Source organism: Solanum tuberosum, unplaced genomic scaffold, assembly GCF_000226075.1.
Source record: "Solanum tuberosum cultivar DM 1-3 516 R44 unplaced genomic scaffold, SolTub_3.0 scf00560, whole genome shotgun sequence".
NCBI lineage: Eukaryota > Viridiplantae > Streptophyta > Magnoliopsida > Solanales > Solanaceae > Solanum > Solanum tuberosum.
Window position 1 is genome coordinate 146,329 of NW_006239493.1, and position 6,019 is coordinate 152,347.

At 36.4% G+C, this 6,019-nt stretch overlaps 1 long non-coding RNA gene across 1 annotated transcript in view; it reads left to right on the forward strand.

Moving 5' to 3' along the window:
- Nucleotides 1-6,019, forward strand: part of LOC107058633 (uncharacterized) — a 7,561-nt gene continuing 1,542 nt past the window's right edge. The window contains exon 1 of the long non-coding RNA XR_001472180.1: nt 1-538. This is a non-coding gene — a long non-coding RNA (uncharacterized lncRNA). The remainder of the gene's footprint in view (nt 539-6,019) is intronic.

Sequence of the window (6,019 nt, forward strand, 5' to 3'; positions counted from 1 at the left end):
AACCTAAGCCTGTCTTGCAACTCAACTCCCTCACCCAGAGAATCCGCCAGATTTTACGCTCAGATCTGCCACCCCTATCAATCATCTGTGAACATAAATAGTGCCCTAGCTTCTCTAAAATGACTGAATTCAAACGTTCACATTTTCAAATCTTTTGAAAACAACAAATACAATTAAAAATCTGCGATTCAGATTCAAATGTTAGGTTTATACATTTATTACTTCATGTTCATCTTATCTTCGTTGCCTCTCAATCTATTCAAAGAAGTGACTTCTTGTTTTATTGTTATTTTTGAATTCGAGCAACCCATATTTCAAACTAGATGAGCCCTGGTTTTTCACTATAAATAGGACTCTTAAACTTTCTCAACAGACAGAGATTTGGACATCAAAAAGTCTTTTCTACAACCTTAAGCTTAGAGCTTCTATATTCTGAGTTTCTTTTGACTAAAGTTCTTTGCTACGTCCTTTGGAAAATCTGTCTGGATCGATAGCGGAGTTTAAGACTCAAAAGCACTAATTCGTTGCCCCTGAGAAGGTCCGTGTTTCTCCTCTATCACCTTATTTAATTCATAGAGCAAAAATAGTCTTTTGAATGTCTTGCTATTTGTTAATTTTTTGTTTCAAGTATTTGTTATAATATGTTTTTAGTATGCTATATGACTAATTGAAAGTAGAAATCCTAACAGAGAAATTATTGGTTCGTCAACTCATCACATATGTGATTAACTTTGTTGCTCGTCGAATTTCTATTATTGAGACTAGTTAGAATTTGCTATACTCTTGTTCTGCTTCGAAATTGGTATCTAAAAGGATAAAATAAGCTAGCAATGCTATTTTAGCAAATCTGGAGAAAATGTTTTTTATTGTTGTGAAACATGATTTGCAATTTATACTCTTTTTCATAAAAGTCGTGATTTAAATCATGTGCACATACGAATCCACATTATAGATGGTGGCTCTATTAAAAGAAAAAGAATATTGGTTGAGTGTTTGAGTAAATGTTCTTCTGCCGATTCTTTTGAGCTCTACGTTTTGTTCTAGATGTCGTAAGGTTTATCCTAAAAGAAAATTGCTTTTTCTACTCGATACATTTGTTAGTATAAACAATGTAGCTTTTTTCTTCTCTTTTTTTCGCCTGAACACGTCATTGAGTTTTGAGGTTATAAAAAAGAAAATCTTATTTTTTCTCACATAAAGTTGTGCCATCTTTTAAAGTATGAGAGAAGGCACAAGTACCCCTAGACTATGATCGAAATCCCAGGGACACCCCTTACCTAAACTAAGATCCTATTACCCCTGAACTCATTTTATATATAATATTGTGCACCTTTTGGCTTCTGTGGCACACCCCGTGACTCCACGCAGTTGAGGCGCGTGGGATATATTTGGATGCCACGTAAACCAAAAAGGTGTACAAAATTACAAATAAAATGAGTTCAGGGGGGTAATAGGACCTTAGTTTAATTAAGGTGTGTCTCTGAGATTTGGGTCATACTCTAGGGAGGTACTTCTACCTTTTCCCTTTAAAGTTAGATGTCTATTTGTTTACTTGGATTAACATAACTTTTATTATGAGACTTGGCCCCTTTAAGAGAAAATAATTTGCAGAACACAGGTATGCTTCCTATATATAACACCCTTTCTCACAGATAGGCCTTTGATATTAAATGGATAAATCTGTTTATATATTTTGTTCACGTGAAACTATTGTTTCCTTGTCTAATGTGTTGTGATGATTAATACCAATTTAATGACGATAAAAGTTACCTTGGCTTAATTTTAAAACTTGATTAGATGAGATGTTTGTTTATTGTCCTACCATGCTCATGAATATATTAGTTAAAGGAATTTTCTTTTATTCCATCAACCTAAAGTTATAGAAGAATGTACGTATTGGTTGGTTAGGTGTTACAATTTACTTTATGCTCACTGTTAAGGTATTTATGTTGGAGTTGAATAATTAAAATGTATATTTGCATCACCTAACAGTAAGTTGCATTTCTAATCCTTATTCTTGTACACGTACACTTTGGGAGCAAAAATGGAGTCTCCACGAAAGACTCTTGCTACCGCATTGTCTCTTGCTGCCGCTAGACTTTGAAAATGTGCATCCTCCCTTTACCTATGTGCCTCTCGCTTCCTCGAAACTCATCCGAACTGAAATGGCAAAAACAGCCATGAAAATCCGGAAAATTACTCTATTTTAGTCGTTATTATGTTTGCTTTTATTGATATTTGCTGATATGTATTATGTGAAATCTGATGAAACTATCGATATAACAAGGATGACGAAAAACTGTGAAACTCCATTGAAGGAGAACAGAGAGAATATCTCAGATTGTATATAGAAAATGAATGAATAATTGTGTATTACAATTGAGTAACAACTATTTATAAAACTGCTATCTGTAACTAACTCTAATTATCAACAACTAACTAACTCTAACAAACTATGGTGATGTGGAGAATAGAACCTTCCATCCTCTTTTACAAATATCATCTCAACATCCCCCCTCAAGTTGGAGGTGGGATCAACACACCCAACTTGTCTAAAACAGCTGAATGTTTGATTCCTGTAAGTGACTTAGTAAGGATATCAGCCAGTTGATGATCAGTTCCAATATGATGCAATGAAATAAGACCTTCTTGGAGCTTGGTTCTTACAAAATGACAATCAATCTCAATGTGTTTGGTTCTCTCATGGAACACAGGATTCCTGGCAATTTGTAAGGCTGATTGACTGTCACAATAAACAGGAAATGGACCACTTCTATAAACTGTAAGCTCCTCAAACAATCTATCTAGCTAGACCAATTCACCAACTACTTTCCTAAGAGACCTGTATTCTGCTTTAGCTGAATAGAGTGAGATGGTTTCTTGTTTCTTGGACTTCCAACTTATAGGACTAGAACTAAGGAGCACAATGTATCCAGTAATAGATTTCCTGGAATCAGGGCTTGATGCTCAATCAGAATCACAAAAGGCTCGAGCATTATAGTCATCAGTAGAGGTCATAAGCAATCCTAATGTGGGATCTTTCTTAAGATATCTGAGCATGTGATATGCAGCTTGCATGTGAGGCTCTCTAGGATCTTGCATAAACTGGCTAAGATGTTGTACTCCATATGCAATGTCCAGTCTGGTATTGGTAACAAAATTCAACTTACCAACCAATTTTATGTATGTACTGGGATCTAAAATAGGCTTCCCCTCATTTTCCTTGAGTTTAACTGTTGCATCTAGTGGAGAACTAAGAGAAGAGTACTCAGAACAATGGTTTTCTCTCAGAAGGTCTAGGACAAACTTTCTTTGTGAAATGAGAAGCCCAACATCAGTATAAAGAATCTCCAGGCCTAAGAAGTAATGTAGCTTACCCAAGTCTTTTATCTTGATATGGTTGTGGAGGAATCCTTTGAGACTATCAATTTCTTCAACCTGTTAGTAGGATATCGTCTACATAAAAAGCTATGAACACAGTGGAGGCACCCTTTTTTCTGTAAAACAAGGAGTAATCATTTAAGGAGTGAATGTAACCCCTTGAACTGAGGGAATCAAACAACTTTGCATACCATTGCCTACTGGCTTGTTTGAGACCATACAATGACTTGTTTAGCTTACACACCAACCTCTTTGTAGGAATCTCTAAACCTGGTGGAATGGCCATATACACTTCCTCATGCAGCTCACCATGAAGAAAAGCATTGTTTACATCTAGTTGATAAGTATTCAAATGCCTTTTTACAGCAGTAGCAATTAAGGCCCTTACAGTGGTCATTTTGATGACATGAGAGAGTTTATGTGTAGTCTATCCCAAAGTGTTGAGTGTACCTTTTAACAACTAGCCTAGCTTTGTACCTCTCAACACTACCATCAGCCTTGTGTTTAATCTTGTATACCCATCTACAACCAATAGTCTTCTTGCCAAGGGGCAGAGGTAGTAGATCCCAAGTATGATTACTATGGAGGGCAGATAGCTCTTGTGTCATAGCTGCCTGCCAACCAGGGTCCATAGATGCCTCATCATATGAAGATGGCTCACAGTCATTGTATATATTTAATACAAGAGACTGACTATCATGATACAATACATCAGAGGAAATGTGACGGTGGTTTGAAAATGAGGCATGTAATGAATGTGGTGGATGAGGTTGATGTGTATTATACTGGTAGTCATGAAGATAAGTGGGTACTGTAGTGATTCTAGGTGATCTTTTAACATGTGGTACATGGGAAGGCTGTGAAGATTCAACAGTTATGTGTTCAGGATCACATTGCACATTGACATTTTCAGGTCCACTTCTCTCAAGATCATTGTGAATTTCAACAGAAGGAATTGAGGTGGACTGATCAACTATAAGAGTAGAAAAATCAACAAACTTATCAAGCTGAGGACCCTGATGAGACTTAGTGGCTTGACTGCTTATGGAAAAAGGAAACATTGTTTCATGAAAAATAACATCTCTTGACACAGAAATCTTGTGAGTGGCCAAACTTAACACTCTATATCCTTTGGTTCCAAAAGGATAACCTATAAACACATGAGGGGTAGTTCTTGGATCAAACTTGGTTCTGTGAGGTTTAGGTGTGGTGGGATAGCACAGACAACCAAAACTTTTCATGTGAGAATATTTAGGCTCTTGATTGTAGAGCAATGTGAATGGACACCTATTTTGGAGGGTGACATATGGTAGCCTGTTAATGATGAAAGTTGCAGTGAGTATGCACTGCCCCCAGTATTTTATGGGCAATTTAGACTGGAAAAGAAGTGCTCTTGCAGTTTCCAAGAGATACTTGTGTTTTCTCTCTACTACACCATTTTGTTGTGGTGTGTAGGGACATGATTTTTGATGTAGGATACCTTTAGACTGAAAGAAAAGAATAGATTTATTGTTAACAAACTCTAGGCCATTGTTTGATCTTATAGTTTGGATAATGGTGTGGAATTGAGTTTCAACCATGTTGACAAAAGCCTTTATGATGTGTAATGCATTACTCTTGCAGGTCAACAAATGTGTCCAAGTACACCTACTAAAGTCATCAACTAAGGTAATGAAATACTTGAAGTTGTCATGAGTTGCCACATAATATGGCCCCCATAGATCAACATGAAGTAATTCAAATATTTTGGTAGTTGTATGAGTTTTAGGTGGAAAAGATAGTCTAGTTTGCCTTGCCATAAGACATATATTGCAGGTAAAAGATTGTTTGGGTGAGAACCTTATTGGAATGGAGGATAGACTCTTCATTTTTCCAAATGGAGCATGACCAAGTCTTTGGTGCCACAATAGATCTATGTTACTGTTGAACTTATGAGTCATATTAGATGTACAAGACAATTTAGGTAAGGAAACAGAAGCACTTTTATTATGAATAGTATTCAATATAACTGGAGTAGTGTTCATTACAGATGGTGTTGCATGACATGAAAAATAAGCCTTTTAAGGACTACAATAACAAGAATGGGAAAAACATTGACAGCCTATGGGAGAACACTATTTGGACTGCTACATTTATCTGAATCCCTTGGAGAAGCAATAGAACAGCTCTTCTGTAGACACCTTGAACAAAGAAAAGGTAAAGTCCTTCATGCACCTTACCAATCTCCAGAGGCCTCTTCATTGAAGGGCCCTGCAAACACAAGATGAATTAGAAAAGGAAGCAACACATTTAAGTTGGACTGCTAAGGAATTTACTGAAACCAAGTTATACTTGAATGAAGGGACAAAAAGGACTTTATGCAATGTGATCCTTGAGGAAAGTTTTGCAGTTCCAACTTCAGTTACTTTTACTTTATATCCATTAGGTAATCTAACCAACATAGGGTATGGCAGTATGAGGATATTAGACAAGTGGTTTTTGTTAAAGGTCATGTGATGTGTGGCTCCTAAGTCTATTATCCATAAATCAGTCTTTGTTTTGAGACAGCCACATGAATGTTTGTCAAAATCAATAGAAGAGCTACAAGCTATCATACTTGCAAAGTTTGCTGCACCACTAGCAACATGGTTTCCTTCAG